This window comes from Mauremys mutica, unplaced genomic scaffold (assembly GCF_020497125.1).
Source record: "Mauremys mutica isolate MM-2020 ecotype Southern unplaced genomic scaffold, ASM2049712v1 000750F_np12_subseq_52377:182968_obj, whole genome shotgun sequence".
In the NCBI taxonomy this organism is placed as follows: domain Eukaryota; kingdom Metazoa; phylum Chordata; order Testudines; family Geoemydidae; genus Mauremys; species Mauremys mutica.
In genome coordinates, this window is record NW_025423045.1 from 97,290 (window position 1) to 117,547 (window position 20,258).

Below are 20,258 nucleotides of genomic sequence, written 5' to 3' on the forward strand. Positions count from 1 at the left end.
GAGCAATCCAACCCCCCCTGTTCCTTGTCCCGTAAGCGCCCCCTCCAGAGACCCCCCTCCCTAACTGCCCTCCCAGGACTCCACCCCCTACCAAACCCCGCTGCTACCTGTCCCCTGACTGCCCTGACCTCTATCCACCCCCCTGCCCACTGACAGACCCCTGGGACTCCCACACCTATCCAACCCCCATCCTCCCAGAACCTCCGCCCCATCCAACCGTCCCCTGACTGCCCCCCGGGACTCCCTGCCCCTTATCCAACGCCCCCACCTCCTTACCATGCCGCTCAGAGCAGCGTGTCTGGCAGCCACGTGGACCACGCAGAGCCAGACACACTGCCCTGCAGGAGCGCACAGCCCCGCCCCGCAGCAGCTCTGCCCACACGGTGGCGTGGCTGCAGGGGAGGGGCTAGCCTCCCCAGCCAGGAGCTCAGGGACCGGGCAGGACGGTTCTGTGGGCTGGATGTGGCCCGTGGGCCGTAGTTTGCCCACCCCGATCAAGGGTATAAACCTATTGAGTCAGCAAGACCTGCAGGGGTATGTCTGTGTGCTGAGACTTCCGAGGCTTTTCCATGCCATGTGCTGTGAAGCTTGTGTTTGGGACACAGGAAGTACAAGCCACATGGCAAAAGGAATATAAAGGGCAGCTGCATCATCTCCATTTTGTCTTCAATCCCTCTTCCTGCCTCTGGAGCAACTTCTCTACAAACTGAAGCCTTGAACAAAGGACTGAATGACCCATCCAACCTGTGGATGTGTTCCAGACGGACTTTCACACCGGCAACTCACCAATACTGCTAAGAACCTGATATATAGATTTCTGAATGCATCTCACTGCTTTCCCATTTAACAACTTTTTTTGTGTCGTGTCTTGTCTTTCCATGCTAAAGGATTGGCTGGCAGTGTGGTCTTTTGGGTAAGATCCAAACCTATAGTGATCTTGTAATGTGGCTGACCCTAGGGGTCAGAAAAACATTTTGTATGTGAGCAGAGTTTTTAAATAACCTCTCACTGTACCGGACCTAGGTGCTGATTGGGAGTCAGATAACTGGAATGCAATAAAGGGGGCCGTGTGATTTCTTTTTTCAGCTTCTCGATAACCCGTGTGTGGGATCAGAAGCACAGTTTGTGACTGGTTGGTGAGTTTAACTTCAGTGTTAACCACCAGTTTTAGGAGCATCTGTCCTCCCTTTTTCATCCTGCCCTGACCCTGGCATTTTCAGTGTGGACTGCCCCAGGCACACCCGTCACACTAAGCACTGAAGTTAAATTAATAGAATGTATTTTATGACAGTCTTATGAAATCAACTGAACTCCTTTGTTTTCTTTCATCTGAGCAGGGTTTCCAGTTTCCCAACCTGATGTGATCTCCCAGCTGGAACAAGGGGAAGAGCCATGGGTCCCAGACCTCCAGGGTTCAGAGGAAAGAGAGATCCTGAGAGCTCCCTGCACAGGTGAGGAAACATTAAACCAACTCAGAATCTGTAAGTGCCTGAAGGAAACATCTGGGATGCCCTACAAAGCCCTTGGAAGGTCTCTCAGTTCAATATTGTCCCTAGCAGGGGTCGTATCCTTAGGGTAAATATAGCTCATGGCTTCCTGTAGACACTAGCAGACACCAGACAGTAGCTTCCTCCCTTCCCCCATGAATTTGGATGGGATGTGAAGCCTGAATTGATCCCCTCCTCTCTCCTATTTGGGGGAAGAACTTGGGGGAGTTCAGTTCTTGTTTTTATTTGACGTCTCTCCAGTACTTGTATTGGTTTGGCCTTCCCCTTTCCATCCCTGTTTGAGGTTTCTGTCTGTATCACAGCAGGTGACGCAAGGGTTTGTGAGAAAGAGGAGGAGAATTCTCAGCAGGAAAATGTTGAGCAAGTGGCTAAACACAGAGCATTATCGCAAAGATCGAAAAGGAATGTGTCCTGGAGTCATAAGCAGGAAAAATCCCGTGACATTCAGCACAGACCAGAAGGAGAGCAGGGAAACCAGCCAGGGGAGAAAGTGGGTAAATGTATTTCCTGTCAGGAAACTCAGAAAGACCTCAAGGAAACCACAACACAACAGGAAATCCTGAGCGAAAAGAGAAAAAATACATGCAGTGAGTTTGGGAAAAACGTATGTGATTACTCCATCCTTCTAAAGCATCACAGAATCCACACAGGGAAGAGGCCCTATGAATGCAGTGAGTGTGGAAAAACCTTCAGTCGCAGTTCGCATCTTATTAGGCATCAAAGAATCCACACAGGGGAGAGGCCCCATGAATGCAGAGAGTGTGGGGAAAAATTCAGGCACAGCTCAGTCCTTATTAGGCATCAGGGAATCCACACAGGAGAGCGGCCCTATGAATGCAGTGACTGCGGGAAAACCTTCAGTCGCAGTTCACACCTTATTAGGCATCGGAGAATCCACACAGGGAAGAGGTCCTATGAATGCAGTGAGTGTGGGAAAAGCTTCACTAGCAGATCAGGCCTTTATCAACATCAGAGAATCCACACGGGAGAGGCCCTACGAATGCAGTGAGTGTGGGAAAAGTTTCACTAGCAGATCAGGCCTTACTGGGCATCAGAGAATCCACACAGGGGAGAGGCCCTATGAATGCAGCGAGTGTAGAAAATGCTTCACTGACAGCTCAGCCCTTTCTCAACATCAGAGAATCCACACAGGGGAGAGGCCCTATGAATGCAGTGAGTGTGGGGAAAAATTCAGGCACAGCTCAGTCCTTATTAGGCATCAGAGAATCCACACAGGAGAGCGGCCCTATGAATGCAGTGAGTGTGGAAAAACTTTCAGTCGCAGTTCACACCTTATTAGGCATCAGCGAATCCACACAGGGGAGAGGCCCTATGAATGCAGTGAGTGTGGGAAAACCTTCAGTCACAGCTCAGGCCTTTCTGAACATCAGAAAATCCACACCGGTGGGAGACCCTATAAATGCAGTGAGTGTGGAAAAACCTTCTGTGGGCACTTAGCCCATGTTAGTCATCAGAGAATCTGCAAGGGAGATCAACAACATAAACACCTCTAGGGCTATCAATACTTTTTTTTCTTTTATAATTTTCCTGATTCCCACATAGTAACGTTTAAAGCTGTTTGAACTGTTTGCAGCATGGTTATCCCTCAGTTTGACCAGATGAGTGGCCCATTTTTGCCTTTTGCAGTTTGCCCTGTTTTGAGGTGGACCCATTTGTCCTTTCTATCAACTCCATTATCCCATGAGTAATTCAAGTGTGCCCTTCCTATCAGGAACCAGGGAGCATCACATTTATACCATTCCTCCTATTGCAAAGTTATTGTTAGTCACCAGTGATACAGATTGTATCATTGCCTCTTGTTCTGCGTTGCTCTGGGTTGTGCTGAAGAGCAGATATAATGGGAATTTTTCAAATTATAGTTAAATGAAGAGGAGCAAGGGCAGGAAAAAAAGTGTAATTTCAGCCTCTGTGACACTGGAAGGAGATGGGGAAACTCAGAGATTCCCTCCTTCCCCATCACTGCAGAACTGTTACCTTTTGTCTGAGCCATGCAGAGGTTATCTTCATCACATTCTTTCCATCCACTTCTCAAAGTGTCCTGTGAGGACGAGTTCTCAGCTGTCTGTGCTTGGAGATGATGCTTTGACTTCTTTAATCGTATATCAGAGTTGCTATGACTGGAGATGAAAGTGTCAAAGACCTGGAAGGGGAATTCAAATGGATCCCAAACACAGTGTGCTCATTGGGAGTTTAAATCGCAGGTTCCATCTATTGGTAAAGCCACTTCTGGCAAGGTGAGTGGTTTTGTCCCCCATTATGGCAATGCTCGGATACTAAAAAATTTGTAAATAACATAACTGGCTATTGAGACAGTGCTGAGTGAAGTATGTTTGAATGGATCAGAGGAGAATGTGATGGGAGAATCTCTTGTCCTGATTCTGAATAATCACATGTAACCTGCTCTGGAATTTCACTTCACACTTTCATTGCCATGTATTCTAGCTCTCTGTGATGTGGGTTTCTGTCTTTCCTGGAGGCTGTTTGGTCACCCAATTAGATATTAGTTCAGTTTGATAGGATGTAGCTGAGCTTTATTGGAGAATTTAACACAAATGACCATTTGCTAAAGTCGTCATTTCTCACTTCAGGTTTGCTTTTTCCCCATCCCTGCATGATGACATGGAGAAAGTTCAAGTGCAGTTCTGTCAACAGGAGAGAACTCTCCAATTTACTGGACATGCTAACCAACAAACAGCAGTGATTTAAAATTTCCACTCGGAAATGATGTACAACAGCAGCACCTGAACTAACTGAAGGAAGTGCATATGATCACAGTGTAGTTCAGTTGTTTAAGTCAATATTGTCTCATATGATCTGGGGAGAGAATTCCATGGTAAGTGATTTTGAACTAGGCACAATGCCCATGTGTTTGGTTTCCAAAGCATTTATAACCCAGGCCCCACAGAAGATCTCTCTTAGCCAATCCTATGTTATGGGAGATGCCCTTCATGACACAGATGTTGAGGAAATAGAAGTAGGTTTTTTGTTGAATTTATCCTTTCTGGATGCTAAAAATGTGTGTTTTGTAAATCTAATAGCTGCAGAAAAAAAATTATTTTTCAATAGAAACTCCAGCTCTGGTAACTAACAGAGATTCTGATCCAGGCCTGTATCCAGTTCCTTGCCTGGACCTGTGCCACCAAATTAAAGAAAAGCTGGGCATGTTCTGGGAAGCCATTCCTCACTAACACTGCTGAGATTTTGAGTGGTTTTTTAAAGGATTCCACTTCAGAGAAGTGTAAATTTACCCTAACCAAGGCCAAGGATTTGGAAAGAGTCCACACCCAGTTCTTGGTTTCTGCCCCAGTAAAGGAAGCTATGGTGGCCAATGACCCAAGGAAAATTGTTTCTACCACTCCACTTCCTAGTTCTGTGTCACTGATGACAGTTCCAGAGGATACCAGGGTTAGATTGAGAACAATCATCCTTCACCATTTGGATCCAAAGAGAGAGTGCTTCCTAGGACGTTCCTTCCCTGTGGATCCCAAACTGGCTGCCTGATTGAGTAACAAGGACTTTCAGGCTGTAAAAATGATAACCAATGAGGCAATGAATGTATCAGGCTCCAATTTCAGACTTCTGGATACACACATGTTGAGTCCTGATTCCATGCTTTTGTGTCTGATCCTGTGGCTACACAATAAAGCTGATCTTGGCACAGCTGCACCAATGTAGCTGTGCTGCTGTAGCACTGCTATTACAGGCTCTCTAAGCCAGTGGGAGAGATTTCTGCAGTCAAACTTGATTAGTCCAGGTTCTGCGAGCGGCAGCAGCTATGTTGGCAGGAGAAGCTCTCCTGCTGATGTAGCGCTATCTATACTGGGGGTTAGGGCTGTGTAGCTACGTTGCTCAGCTGTGTGGATTTTTCACACAGCTGCGCAATATACTTTTACTGATAAATGTCTTTAGTGTAGATCAGACAGTTTTACCTTGTGTTTTATGCATTTACATCATTTCTCCTCTAGCTTCTCCTACTTTGAAAGATTAAAAAGTGTGAAAAGAGGTACTTTTTCCTCATGATGCAAACATTCCCACATAGGAGACCCCTTCCTCCAACACATATGGCAGAAGATCCTGAGATATATGAACTCACAGAAGTGGTTGGGACAAACCACAACTTGAGCCAAGGTTCAGTTGTTGGCAATGGGCATTAAAAGAAAACTAACATGTATGACAAGAATTTGTGATCATTTAATATGTTCTTGTTACCTATTAAAATGAAATTATAGGTGAAGTTATTGGTTAAAGAGTAAGAAACTAACTGTGTGATAATCTGAATTATTTTGGAAAACTGAAAGTTGTCTTGTTTTTTGTTTCGTTAGTCGTACAGGAAATGATGGCTAATCTTGAAAAGTTAATTTGATTTAATTTACTCCTTGTAGTGTAAGGAGTTCTGGTAGAAAACCTCACTCCAATGGTTGAGGTGGAAGAATGTGTGAGAGAAAGAGTGTGTAAGAGAAAATTGGCCCAGTATCGATTTTAATTTTTTGTGTTTTCAGATAGAACTTATTTTGCTTAGTTTCAAAGTCACTCTATTAAAATGAAAGCTACTCAAAGAGATAAATTGTCTAAGTTCTTACCCACTTAGACTGTAAGGGTCACTGACTTGCCCACTTCTCTAATTTGCAAAGGAAAGGCCTGACGTCTGTCATAGGTAGAAAGCTGCAATCATCAACCATCAGTATGAAGGAAAAAGCTGAAGTCCATTGCCTTTCTGGTCACATCTAAAGGCTGGTCTGTGCTGAAAAGCTATGTTGACATGGCCACAGTTCTCAGGGGTATGAAAAGTCCTCTCCACTGAGAGAAGTAGTTAATGTGCTCTGAGCCCCAGTGTAGACAGTGTTAGGTTATCAGAAGAATATTTCCAGTGTTTGAAGTGTAGACACAGCCTTAGACAGATTGATCCCCTCTGGGAAGCGAGTCGTGACATCAATTCCAATTTTGACCCATCTCCCTATGTGTGAGAAAGTTACTCGTATGGAGGGCTGAGCCAGCTGTCCGATCGCCTGGTTCCTCAACTGTAGCTACAGCCCTTAGTGCCCATCAATCCAAAGACTGAGAGAAAGGGAGAGTTCCAACCATTGTCATTTTAGTATCTGATTGTTCATCTCTATTTTTTGTGCTGGTCTTTCTATTCTATCAAGGTGTGACTGGGATTCCCTGGAGCAGGGGTTCCCAACCTTTTTCTTTCTAAGGCACCCACTCAACATGGTATACAAACTCTACAGCCCACCTGTGCCACAGCAACTGTTTTTCTGCATGTCCAGTAGATTAAAAGCCAGAGCTGTCGTTAGGAGGTGGCCAGCAGAGCAATTGTACAGGGCCCCACAACATGGGGGCTCCCATGAAGTTAAGTTGCTTTGGCTTCAGTCCCAGGTGGAAGAGCTCAGATTTCTGACCTGAACCCCAGTGAGTCTAACACCAGCCCTGCTTTCTGGTATATTTCTCCCACCCCGAAACCAGCTCGCTGCCCCCCAGGGGGCTCCGGACCCCTGGCTGAGAACCACGGTCTTGGAGCTCTGTCTAGAAGGAGGGAGCAAAGCTGCTGCCTTTCCTGATGGCTGAACTCAGGCCCTCAGAGTGGGATGTTCCTGCCCTGCCAGCAACACCAGGAAAGCTCCTTGAACAGCTGCCTGGCCTCAGGGACAGTCAAAGCCTGCAGGGCCCCAGGGGCAATGAAGCAGCTGGGTCAGGCTGGGCACCCTGATTCCCAGAGAACTGCCCTGGCTCCCTGCTCAGCAGCAAAAAAGTCAGTTCCCCCCACCTCTGATGAATCAGCCTGGAGCTCCGTGCAGAGCTGGGGGTTTCTCCTTTCACTCCTGCTGGGGAGTGCCGGGGTCCCAGGGGCATTTCTAGCAGAGCATTCGGAACTGAACTGGGGGAACCAGCCTCTCGTTACAGAACACTCACGTTCAGACCACATCTTTATTTTTTATAATATGATATAATCCTAGTGTCACCATCGATAGCATGGCATGTTCAGCCTGGTGGTATACCAAGGGGAAAACTAACCAGCTCTTCAAATCCAAGAGAGTGGAGATAAATCACCTCTCAGAGTCAATGCGGGGTAATCAATAGGCAGACAGTGGGCCAAATCGCTTTGGAATGGACCCCAAAATCTTTTTATTTACTTATTATCATCATTGTTATTTTTTATTATTATTTACACTGCAGTCTGGACCTTGACTAGACCCTGACCAAAAATTTTGGCTCTTTACAAAAAATAACGGCTTACCCCTAAGAACGGGGTTGTGTTACATTCCTTATGTCCTCGCTCCATCTTGTGGCCATTTCCTTTCCCTCCTTTCGGTGAAAGGCTTTGGGATTTTGTGTAGAAACTTTATTTCCTTGGGAGAGACCCCGGAGCGGGGGCTGCCTGCATGTACCAAGCACCCACTAGATTAGAAGGTGACAGACCAACACCCGTAAGACGAGGCAGCCGTCCCTGTCAAAAAAATCATCTCCCTTCTTCACTTGAGTGACAGACTGAATGGTTCCTTCTCCGGGCAGAGCCCCAAGGATTGGCATCATCCGCAACAAAGCCATGTGTCCGTAGCAGGAACCAACCCAAAATGTGCTTTCAAAGGAGCTGTCTCCTTCCTTCTGGGGTAAAATCTGCCATTATGGTCATTGATTTTAATTTCCCTTCTCCGAGGGCAGAGATGGGATTGGAGCAACCTCAGGCTGGGATGTAGAGCCCATGTCCCCATCTGTCAGTCACTCTGGGGACCTGCCTTTGCTTCCAGCTGACAGGCTGCCTCCAGCCTCTCCGGTCAGCTCCTCAGCTTCGAGGGGGAGGTTGAGTCACTTGACAAGCATAAGTGGCACATAGGAAAGCTACTTTCCCCAGAGGCATTGGTGGTATAGTGGTGCGCATAGCTGCCTTCCAAACAGTTAATCTGGGTTTGATTCCCAGCCAATGCAAGGCTGTGGCGTTTTCTCTGTTGGGAATTGGTTCAATTTCAGTCATATTGTATCAGTTTAGCAAGGGAATGAGAGAATCAATGTCCCAAGTCCCAGCAGGTCATTAAACACACAGAGGAGAAAGAAAGGGGCAGGACTATACAGTGAGCTGTTGTGGAGTCATCCTGGTATTACGTCTTATTGATTTTTAATTTTTTTCCCTTTACTTCCCTTTTAGACTCAGAGCCTTTAAGGTCAGAAGGGACCAGTGTGATCATCTAGTCCGACCTGCTGCACCTTGCAGGCGAAAACACCCCACCCACCCACTCCTGTAATAGACCCGGGGGAGGGGAGCCTGGCTGCCGGCAGAGGCTGCATCAAGCTTCTGCCCCCACAGAAGAGATCAGGGGGCGGAGAAGAGCAGGCTGGGCACCCTCTGGACCATGGGCCCAGCGCCATGGCACCAGTTGTGCCATGGTAAATCCAGTACTGGTGGGAGGGGAGGCAGCTCTGTGCACTGCCCCTACCCCAGGCAGCACATGGAGGCCCTCTGCTCCCCTCCCCCCAATGGGTGTACAGAGATGTGCCAGCAGCACTAAGGTGGCACCCTGCCCACTCTGCCTCCGTCCCTCCGTGCCGCTCCCAGAAGTATCTGGCATGTCCCAGCATCCCCTGGCGCAAGGGTAGTGTCTCCATGCACTGCCCCTGCCCCGAGTACCAACTCCGTGGCTCCCATTGGCTGCAGATCCTGGCCAATGGGAGCTCTGGGGGCAGTGCCTGCAGGCAGCGGTGCACAGAGACCCCCTGGCCCTGCTCACCTAGCAGTTGCTGCCGCAGGGTTTTGTGTACAGGTCACTTTGGGAGCTGCAGTGCCCGGGGTAAGCGCCACCCCTCCTGCACCCCAAACCCCTCCCCCAGCACAGAGCCCGCACCCCGCACCCAAATTTCCTGCCAGAGCTTTGCTTGTCTTCCTTTCACCAGAACCGTCCTTCTTCTCCTGGGCTGCAAGTAGCCATCCCTGGGAAGCCAAGAGGCAGGCACAGGATTCTGCCTCCCAGCAGCCAACCGCACCTCCCCAGGCTTTGCAGAACGACTGGTGACGCTCTACTAACCCCACTTAGCCGCACTGAGGCGCTTAGCTTCTGCCCTGCCTTCCTCAGCTCGACTTTCCTCTTTTGCCCCATTCCCGCCTCACTCCCTCCTTTGGCAAGTCACCCAGAGGAGGCAGCAGGAAGAGCCGGCCTCCATAGGCCAACCTGCCAGGGCAGAGGAGACCAAGCCACAAGGCTTCAAAAGGTGCCTGGCCCAGATCCTCTAGCTTTCCCCTGCTGATGCCAAGGCTTTTTCCCAGCTCATTTCACCTCCCTCTGCCATGCAGGGGTTGGAGTTATCGCAGGTGTTACCCAAAATTGGGCCAGCTAGTAAGCGTAGGGAGGACTAATGACCCACCAGAGTTTGGCAGAAAGCAGCACATTTATTATACTGACAGCTAAGCTCAAAATAAGCTGGGGGGGGGGGGTCACACTCGCACTCGCATACTCACGCTCCCAGGACAGGCACGGCACTGGAGATGTCAGGATTCTGCAAGGTAAGTGTCCCACAGCGCAGCTATGAACGGTGTGATGAAGGTAAGTCTTCCTGAGGCACAATGAAATACAACGCAGAGAACCACTGGCCAGGCGGTCCGGGCAAAGGGCATTCACTGGAGGTACAAGCTTGTGAGTGCTCTCCTGAGCACATGGCCCCTTCCCCTTTTAAGGGCCTGCACCTCATGGCCTGTGACTAGAGATGACTTGGCTGCATCTGGCTGGTCACACTCCACCTTGGGCAGTGTCCATGCTCTGGATGTGTGATCGCTGCCTAATTAGCGTCCCAGACACCTTGTCTACCTGGAAGCTCTTCTGCTCTTCAACCAGCCCATTCATCCCAGGAGCATTCCAGGGGGGAGCGGGAGGGGAAAAGCCACTTCACAGGCATTCAGAGAGGGAGAGGAGACAAAAGTGGGAGCAGGGGAAGTATAACAGACCTTCTGAGCATAGAAATCACTGCTGCTCCTACAACAGCAGGGACAGGGCAGGAGAAGCTGGGAAAATTAAGCCCTCATGTTTCTGCCTGGTTTTGAACCAGGGATCTTTTGCAGGTTAGGTAAACATGATAACCACTACACTACAGAAACTCTGTTGCAAGGCTCTGCCCTTCCCTTCATAGGAATGGCCATACTGGGTCAGACCAAAGGTCCATCCAACCCCGTAGGTATATCTACCTACAGTGGCCAATGCCAGGTGCCCCAGAGGGACTGAACCTAACAGGTAATGATCAAGTGATCTCTCTCCTGCCATCCATCTCCACCCTCTGACAAACAGAGGCTAGGGACATCATTCCTTACCCATCCTGGCTAATAGCCATTCATGGACTTAACCTCCATTCATTTATCTGCAAAAAGAAAGACGAGTTCTTGTGGCACCTTAGAGACTAACAAATTTATTTGAGCATAAGCTTTCGTGGGCTAAAACCCACTTCATCGGATGCATGCAGTGGAAAATACAGCAGGAAGATATAGATATAGATATACACAGAGAACATGAAAAAATGGGTGTTGCCATACACACTATAACGAGAGTGAGCAGTTAAGGTGGGCTATTATCAGCAGGAGGAAAAACCTTTTGTAGTGATTATCGGGACGGCCGATTTCCAACAGTTGACAGGAAGGTGTGAGTAACAGTAGGGGGACAAATAAACATGGGGAAATAGTTTGACTTTGTCTAATGACCCATCCACTCCCAGTCTTTATTCAAGCCTAATTTAATGGTGTCCACTTTGCAAATTAATTCCAATTCAGCAGTCTCTCATTGGAGTCTGGTTTTGAAGGTTATTTGTTGTAATATTGCGACTTTTAGGTCTATCATCGAGTGACCAGGGAGATTGATGTGTTCTCCAACTGGCTTTTGAATGTTATAATTCTTGACATGTGATTTGTGTCCATTTATTATTTTACGTAGAGACTGTCTGGTTTGGCCAATGTACATGGCAGAGGGACATTGCTGGTACATAATAGCATATATCACATTGGTAGATGTGCAGGTGAATGAGCCTCTGATAGTGTGGCTGATGTGATTAGGTCCTATGATGGTGTCCCCTGAATAGATATGTGGACAGAGTTGGCAACGGGCTTTGTAACATAGATAGGTTCCTGGGTTAGTGTTTTTGTTGTGCGGTCGCTGGTAAGTATTTGCTTCAGGCTGTGGGGCTGTCTGTAAGCAAGGACTGGCCTGTCTCCCAAGATCTGTGAGAGTGAGGGATCGTCCTTCAGGATAGGTTGTAGACCCTTGATGATGATTAACCAAGTGGCATCACCCCCTCATTTGCCCCTGTGGAATGTAGAATTCCAGCCCTGGGACACTGAGGAGGGGAAGAGTCAAAAATGCCCCCTTCACTTATTACCTCCTCTCCAGAGCACAGGTGAGAATCTACAATCCTTTCTCCCCCCAGCCCCTGTGCCAGGATCCCTCAAGCAGAGCCTGGAGTCCTGCCCCTGGCATCTGTACTATTGACAAAGACTAAGTGACAGGGACAAAACACTCAAATCCCGCCTGGTGCGGGGAGCCAGGTTTGCTCTTTAAATTCTATCGTTCGTACATGTCCAGGCCTGGGAATGTCCCACAACAGCATTGAATGGGAAGCTGCCTACAGAACAGTTACACTGCACAGAGCTCCTGTGGAGGAGGTGTGGGAATTAGTAACATTTTGAGGATCGTTTGGGAAATGAGCCTTTGCTGACAAGGTTTGTCTCTGTTCATAGTTCACCTTCAGGTGTTATGTTGAGGGATCTTTAGTGTATTTTTGTGAGGTTAATAACTATCTCCTCAACTTTATTTACTCAACTTAAAAATTGGTGTCACTTGATTTTTGCATCTCCCTGTGAAAATACAACTGACACGTGTGGCTTTCTACAGGGGGTCATGATGTTAAAGTTGGGGAATTCAGTCTCTGTACTTCTGGGAGGGGGTGTTGCTTTTTTACAGCTGCCTCACTGCCAGGCACACCGGGCTGTTAGCTGCACCCACTGTCCTTGCCAGGGGCCCCTGCTGAACCCTGGGCGGCTGCACTGCCGTGCTGGGGTGACTCTGCAGGTGGAGAAGCTGCTGTGGAGCAATGTAGAGCAGGTGCAGGAAGGAGACAGGGTCACTATTCATATTCTGAACTGCACAATTTTCCAAATTTGGGAATAGATTCATAGATTCATAGACTTAAGGTCAGAAGGGACCATTATGATCATCTAGTCTGACCTCCTGCACAATGCAGGCCACAGAATCTCACCCACCCACTCCTGTAACAAACCCCTAACCTATGTCTGAGTTATTGAAGGCCTCAAATCGTGGCTTAAAGACCTCAGGGAATCCTCCAGCAAGTGACCCCTTGCCCCATGCTGCAGAGGAAAGCGAATGTCCGAGAACAATTCTAAGGGGAAGGAGAACGCAGAGCAATGACACTGGAAGTGCCCAGACCTCCAATGGGGGCAGCATGGAAATTAATAATGGGAAGATCATTTGCGAAATTAGTCATCAATGACAAGATTTGTCTCTGTTCCTATTTCACGCTATGGTGTTAGTTAGAGGAATCAGGACATATTTTTACTATATTAATTAAACACTTAATTTTATTTAACCAAGCCAGAAACTTGGTGTCACTTATTTTTTCTCTGTCCTAGCAAGAATGAATTGAATTTTGTGACTTTCTGGAAAGTGCAGCGAGATTAAATGTGGGGAATTCAGTCTGTGTATTTGTGAGCTGAAGTTTTCCTCTCACAGGTCAGTGCCTGCACTGAAATACCAAGAGGGATCTAAGGGCTGGTGTACGCTGGGCACTGAACTGGCAGAGCGACATCTCTCAGCGTGTGCAAAACCCACCCCCCCATACCCATAGAGTTAAGGTGACCTAAGCCCTGGTTAGATAGTGCTAAATAAAAGGAAAAATTGTTCTGTCCATGTAGCTATTACAGGGATGGGAAAATCCCTCCAGTCACTGTCTATTCCAAAGTGCTATAGCAGTGCCACAGAAGCCTTTTAAGTGTAGACAGAGTGAAACTAGGTTTAGCTCCAGTTCGCACTGTGGATGCTCAGGTACTAAGACTACAATAATAACAATAGCACAGTGCTCGCGTAGTTGGCAGGATTCAAACCTGCGCAGGGAGACCCCAATGGATTTCTAGTCCACCGCCTTAACCACTCGGCCACAACTACTTGGTGTACATGCATTTCACTACATGAGGATTCTGTTCTCACTGAATTGTCACTTCAAATTGTTTGCTCAGACCAGCTCCCCCAGCACACTCATGGCTGCATTAGTGTAAGTGTGTCCTTGGCTGAACAGCGAGAATTCCTGCCCATTTCCCTTCCAGCTGGAGCAGGATGAGAGTGTGTTTGTGTGAACGACATTGCTGTAGATTGTTGTTCATTCCCCACTCTGACAATTCAGACAGTCCCTTTCCTAGTCGAATCTCCAGCACATCGTTCCAATAGCAGGCAGCAGGATTTCTCGGGGGCACTGAGGGCTGGTGCATGAACTCAGCCTTGCATTCCACCCTTGATGTTTAATGGACTAACAACAGCAGCAGAAAGAAAGAGCCGAGCCAATATCTCCCTGGCAGGGATGCAGGTGCCACGTCCCCTTTGTCTGACCATCGCCATTGCAGGAGAGAAGGGTTCACTGGAATCGAATGCCCTGGCTCAGACCAGAGACACAGGAAGATTTTGCTGTTCATGGATCTGTGCAAAGGAAATTTTGTCTCTGTGTGAACCTGAGGTCGGAAATGAAACATCCACATGGTGGCCCAATGCTCTAGGGAATGTGGGTGAAGGACTCGGGCTGGGAAATGATTTAACAGGGGTTTGTTTCAATTTATTGCCCTGATTAAAATCTATGGCTAAAAGGCAGCCACTGTTGTTAGTACTTGTACCTGTGTAGGGACACCCCAGTGGGTGTCAAGTCCATTGCCTTCACCAGGGGCAGTTGATTATTTTATCAAGGTACAAATTTCTTGGTCAAGGCCTAGGCTCCAGAGAAAACAATACACTGCTGATAAGAAGAAGTACATCAAAAGATTTTGCAGCCACCATGGGCATAACTATGATGTGTCGTGTTTCACTCTTTATATCTGGTGCCACCTCTTTTCCCTTTAGCCTTGTAGTTGACCAAGGGCAAAGCTGAACATCTCCTCAGATACCAGGGAGTGTTTATGGCCATTCCTGCGAGCTACACAGGGGTTTGATGTTGCTGTTTCAGTCCTCTGGCTCTGCCGGGATAAGGAACAATTCAGGCTGTCACTGAACTGAAGGAGGAAGATCAGTTTTTGAAAGGCAGAGGGACGCCTCCTCTTAAAGGTGTTTGTCTGGCTGGCAGTCCTGGTTCCCAGGTCTCGCCCGTGGGGCTCCAGCAGTTTTGGGACCGGGTCACTCCCTTGGCCCCACCTGCTGCCCCCAGGCGCTCCCCCCCCCAGGGGCCATATCAGTGCAGCGGAGCTGAGCAGCGTCTGCCTGCTCGCTCCAGTGGCTGCCGGCCCCTCCCCATGGCAGGGCAGGGCGGGTCTGTGCCTCCACGTGCTGCCCCCGCCCCGAGCACCCCTGCAGCCAATGAGATGATGCAGGGGCAGTGTCTGGGGGCAGCGGCACACGGAGGCCCCCAGCCCATCCCGCCTTGGAGCCCCAGGTAAGCGCCACACTCCTGACTCCCTCCCAGAGCCTGCACCCTCCCCCCCTCCCCACATACCCCTTCCCACTCCCAAACTCCTTTCCAGAGCCTGATCCCCCCTACACACACCCCTGCCCCCAACTCTCTCCCACAGCCTGCACCCCTCCCCCTTCCCACATGCCCCGTCCTGCCTGCCCCCAGTCTCCCACCCAGAGCCTGCAACCCCACCCCTCCTCCTGTTCCCGCTACCCCCTGCCCCAGCCCAGAGCCTGCACCCAGCACCCAAACTCCATCCCAGAGCCTGCACCCCAGAACCCCTCCCCCACTGAAACTCCCTCCCAGAGCCCAACCTCTCACCCCTTCTGCACCCGAACTCCCCCCAGAGCCTGCACCCCAATCCCCAGCCCAGGGCCTGCACCCTAGACCTCCTCCCCCCACCCAAACTCCCTCCCAGAGCCTTAGGCAGGTGGAGGGTGGAGTTTTGGGGGGCGGGTTCTGGGCGGTATGAGTGACATTATTGGCCCACTGGGAGGACTGGAGGTCTGGCACTGGCCCTAAGGTAAATTGAGGTTGAGACTCTGCTTTAAGGGATTGGAGCAACGCTGGAGAGACTGACGGGCAGGGAGCTGGGGAGCTGTGTGTGCTCCAAGGAGAGTTGTTGTTGTGCTCTGGTGACACAGAGTGGGGGTGGGGAGTTTCTAAGCTGTGGTGTTTGTACAGAGATAAAGTTTACTAACCCCCAGATTAAAAACTGTTCCTGCTCTGGGCTATACATGACACTCTCTGTTGAGAGTATAGATCAGCGGTTGAATGTTTCCCTGCAGGGTAATGGGTTCCTAATGCCCTCCCTGGTCAGAGCTCCAGCACCTTCTGTACTCGCACCATGAATGTGAAGAACAAGACTCCAACCCCATCATTCTTCCCTGGCCCGGAGGACCAGAGAGATGGGCCCATCCACCAATCACCCTCTGCCCATCGTCCTATCCCAGTTCTGACCTCCAGACTCACAGCTCTGCTGGTGCCCCTCACTCCCGACCCGCAGCCCCCTGGGTTCCCCCCAGCTCTAGCGGTGCCCCTCACTACCAACCCGCAGCCCCTGCTATCCCATTCCTGACCTCCAGACTCACAGCTCTGCTGGTGCCCCTCACTCCCGACCCGCAGCCCCTGCTATCCCAGTCCTGACCTCCAGACTCACAGCTCTGCTGGTGCCCCTCACTCCCGACCCGCAGCCCCTGCTATCCCAGTCCTGACCTGCAGACTCACAGCTCTGCTGGTGCCCCTCACTCCCGACCCGCAGCCCCTGCTATCCCAGTCCTGACCTCCAGACTCACAGCTTTGCTGGTGCCCCTCACTCCCGACCCGCAGCCCCCTGGGCTTCCCCCAGCTCTGATGGTGCCCCTCACTCCCGACCCACAGCCCCTGCTATCCCAGTCCTGACCTCCAGACTCGCAGCTTTGCTGGTGCCCCTCACTCCTGACCCGCAGCCCCCTGGGCTCCTCGCTGAGCTTCCCAGTCACTGCGCTGGTGGTGACCCTCAATCCCGACCCGCAGCCCCTGCTATCCCAGTCCTGACCTCCAGATTGAGAGCTCTACTGATGACCCTCACTCCTGACCTGCAACCCCTGTAAAACTGATGAATGAAATTGTTTTTAATTGTTCACTTTATCAATGTAACTTCTGTTCACCATTCACTACACTTGTCTATATTGTAACTTCTGTTCACTGTTTGCCATATTGTAATTCAAACCCCGTTTTAAAATGCTCACTCCATTTTGTAATAGCTTCCTCCAACCTTAATTTTTGCAAACCCTGCTCTAATCTTATTAGTTTAGTTTAGATGTGTGACTGAGGTATGTATGGATGATGGAATCAACCTCCAGCCCCAGCCTGTCCTGATGAAATAAAGTTCAAAATCCACCGGCTGAAGATGCAGACAAGAGCCCTAACAAAGTAAGGAGAGGCCACCCTAAAAAGAAAAGGTCCAATAGAAGGAAGATCAAAGCCAGGTCCCGGGCTGAAAGTCACGCCTGCAATTGACCAGTGATCAATCACCAAACCCAGAGGCAGTGACACAGCAAGACCTATAGACTCTGGATTCAAACTAAAGCCTACAAAAAGGACAGGTGAGATGGGAGACTTTGGAGGGTAACATTCTGTTGCCAACATGGAAGGACATCGGTGCAGGCCCAACAGAGACCCAGCTCGTCCTCGTGCCCGGCTTTCCTGGCCAGTTACCGCCACAAGCTACGAACCCAAGCTGCAAACTCAAGTCACACACTCAAGCTATCTTCAGGACTGGTAACTATGCAGCAGCTGCAGAACATCTGATGGATGTGTGTGTGTATAGGTATTAGGTATAATGTGTGTGTATAAGGATTAAAATATTAGTTATTGGTCATAAATCACACTGTTCTCATAATAATTGTGGCATCTTTGTCTTGCCCCCTGAAAAGCTCCTGTGTAGTTTTGTCTGTCCAACACTTGTGGCTTGTCCGGGCAGGCTCCAAGCAGGGGACACCAGGTGCTGCAGGGTGGCTGCCCCCCAACACCACAGCCGGGCGGCCAGAAGCAGCAGCAGCAGCAGCGGGGTCATAGGGGGCGGGGCGCTGCCATGAGGGGCCCGTGTCCCGCTCTCCGGGGCTCCACTCCCTCTGGGGCTCCCCTGCCCCGGCTCCTCAGCCTCCTGCCGGGACAGTCCCCCAGCTCTGCCCTCCCAGGTCCCAGCTGGTCCTGGAGGCGGGAGCCCTGGCTGGAGGAACTCTGGGCTGAGGCCCGGCCCGGGAGCCCCACTGCTTACCCCGACCCTGCCAGCGCCCGACCAGCTGGAGGCGAGGGGGGAGCGGGCATTCAGCACTGGTGGGGGGGTTGCCCAGGGCCGGGGCAGTAGGGGTGTGGGTGGGGTCGGGGGGAGAGCCCAGCACTGGGGCAGCAGAGGGTGTGGGGGGGGCACAGGTGGGAGGGGGGTGAGAGCCCAGTGCTTGGGTGGGGGGCAGCCAAAAATTTTTTTTGCTTGGGGCGGCAGAAAGCCTGAAGCCAGCCCTGCAGGTGGGCCAGAAGCCCCCACGCTGTTGTCCTGCTGGGGAGCTCAAAGCCAGGTACTTGCCTCAGGTAAAGGAGCTTCCAGAGGACAAGCTGCCCCTGCACGAAGAGGGATAAAAGTACCTGTCAAAGCCTGGAATTGAACCAGGGACCTTTAGATTGTCAATCCAATGCTCATGCGACTGAACAAAATTTCTGTGTATGATGCTTCTCTGTCCAGGATGTTTTTGCAGCAGTTGCACACAAAAAGGACGTCATTGGGAGCGGCCCATGAAGACAAGATTTGCTTTTGCCTGCCTTGCTCAGCTTGACTTGCTGCCTCACCCCGTTCCTGCCCTAGTGCCCGGGTTGACCTGGTGGTGGAAGGGGACTGGGGGCCAGTGGCGCGGGGAGGAAGTTGAGCTGGACCCTGAGCTAGACTAGACCCTGGCGGTGAGAGTCTGGCCACCACCTGCCGCCCCACCCTGTTGTCCTGGCTTCCCCCACTGGGCGTCATATCGGGAGGGACGTGGGGCTTCTGCCTCCCCTCCCCGATTTTCACACCACAGAGGAGTGCGAACAGGAAAACGAACGGCTGCTCCACACCCCCACCGGAGGAACCCGACGCCCTTAGCTGCTCCCCCTGCTCCCCCCGAGCCATGCTACTGAGTGGAAGTGTCCTGTGCCCATAACACAGAGCTCGATTAATCAAAACCCTCTTCTGCCAGCACCAGGCCTCCTGCTTCTTACACTGGGCCTGCAAGCGAGGGGGTGGCTGGCACAGCACCAAGAGTCTAACCTGTGAGGCAGGAGGCGGCTGACGCCCACAGCCTGCTGGGGAGCTCCCAGAAGTTATTAATGGACAGAGACTCCTCAATGCCCTTAGTAACAAGGGTTTGGGGGTCACCGAGGCCAGTAAGGGGGTCACTATATCGGCCCTATAACCCTGGGTGTCAGGTCACTGTGCAGCTTTGATCTAGAGCTCGGATCCCAACAACCAACCAACAGCCCACAGCCTCCCCCTGGGTCTGCCCCACCTGGTTACTCCTTACAGGCCGACCTTACCCCCCTTCCAGCCCCGGATTCGCCCCCTAATCATCCTACTGCCACTCAGAGCCACAGCCGTGGAGGTGCTGAAGGAGGGAGGGGTGACTCTAGCGTGGGGTTCTTCTCTAAAGATGGCTGGCAGAAAGGTGGTGCTCAGCTCTGTCAGCGACCTGCCCAGTTGCCTCACTGCCAGGGGATGCAGACGTTTCTGTAAGGCCATTAAATGGGGTATTTGGCTTCTGAGTGAATGTGAGGAATGTGCAATTCTGAGAGGGAATTTCCATCCTTCTTTTTACTGCTCTTTAGGGCCCCAGTGGCCTAATGGATAAGGCAGTGGCTTCCTAAGCCAGAAATTGTGGGTTCAAGTCCCATCTGGGGTGAAAAGCTCCTTTCTTCTTGTATATTGCAAAGAAGCCTTGGTGTTATTTTCACTAAGGAAGCTGGGAGATGTTTGAACCCAAAGTACTGGATCTTGGGAACAATCCCCCAGAAATGGCATCTTCTGCTTGACAAACGCTTTCTAGACCCATCAGTAGCAAACACTTAATACTAGTGTTTGTCTGAGAATAGAAGGAAAGGGAGTGTTTACTCCAACACCTCAGTGAGTGAAACAGACAGAAAGAGCAAGGCTGTCCTGAAAGAGAATGGATCTGTCTGGAGACAAAGCAAAACCTGAGAATGAGCAACAGTGTGAAAAGAAGAACTTCAAATGTGTGTTAGGTGTTAGATAGGTTGGTCTGACAAATTTCAAGAAAATACCAATGCTCGTAGACTGATGCGGACACTGGCTGCCTCTGATCTTTTACTGAGAATTCATTGAGAAATATTTTCCTTAACTATGTTATGGAATATTAGGTGGGCTATGAAGGCACCATTCCTCCTGCTTTCGCATTCCACACTAATGGTTGCTTTGTCCCAGAGCAGATAAGCAGCCGGCTGTCAGAAACGGAGCTTTGAAAGGGGATATCCGCATGCCTGCAGCCGATTTCAAAACAATGGCCAGAGTGGGCACTTGACTTCAGAGGATTATGGGACATTTCCTGAGGCCAAACACAGTGCAGTGATGCAACACGT

At 50.3% G+C, this 20,258-nt stretch overlaps 1 non-coding gene across 1 annotated transcript; it reads right to left on the reverse strand.

Annotated features, from left to right (window-relative positions):
- Nucleotides 1-13,590: 13,590 nt before the first annotated feature.
- On the reverse strand, nucleotides 13,591-13,672 carry TRNAS-AGA. The gene has a single exon. It is a non-coding gene; the product is annotated as a tRNA-Ser (tRNA).
- Nucleotides 13,673-20,258: the final 6,586 nt, after the last annotated feature.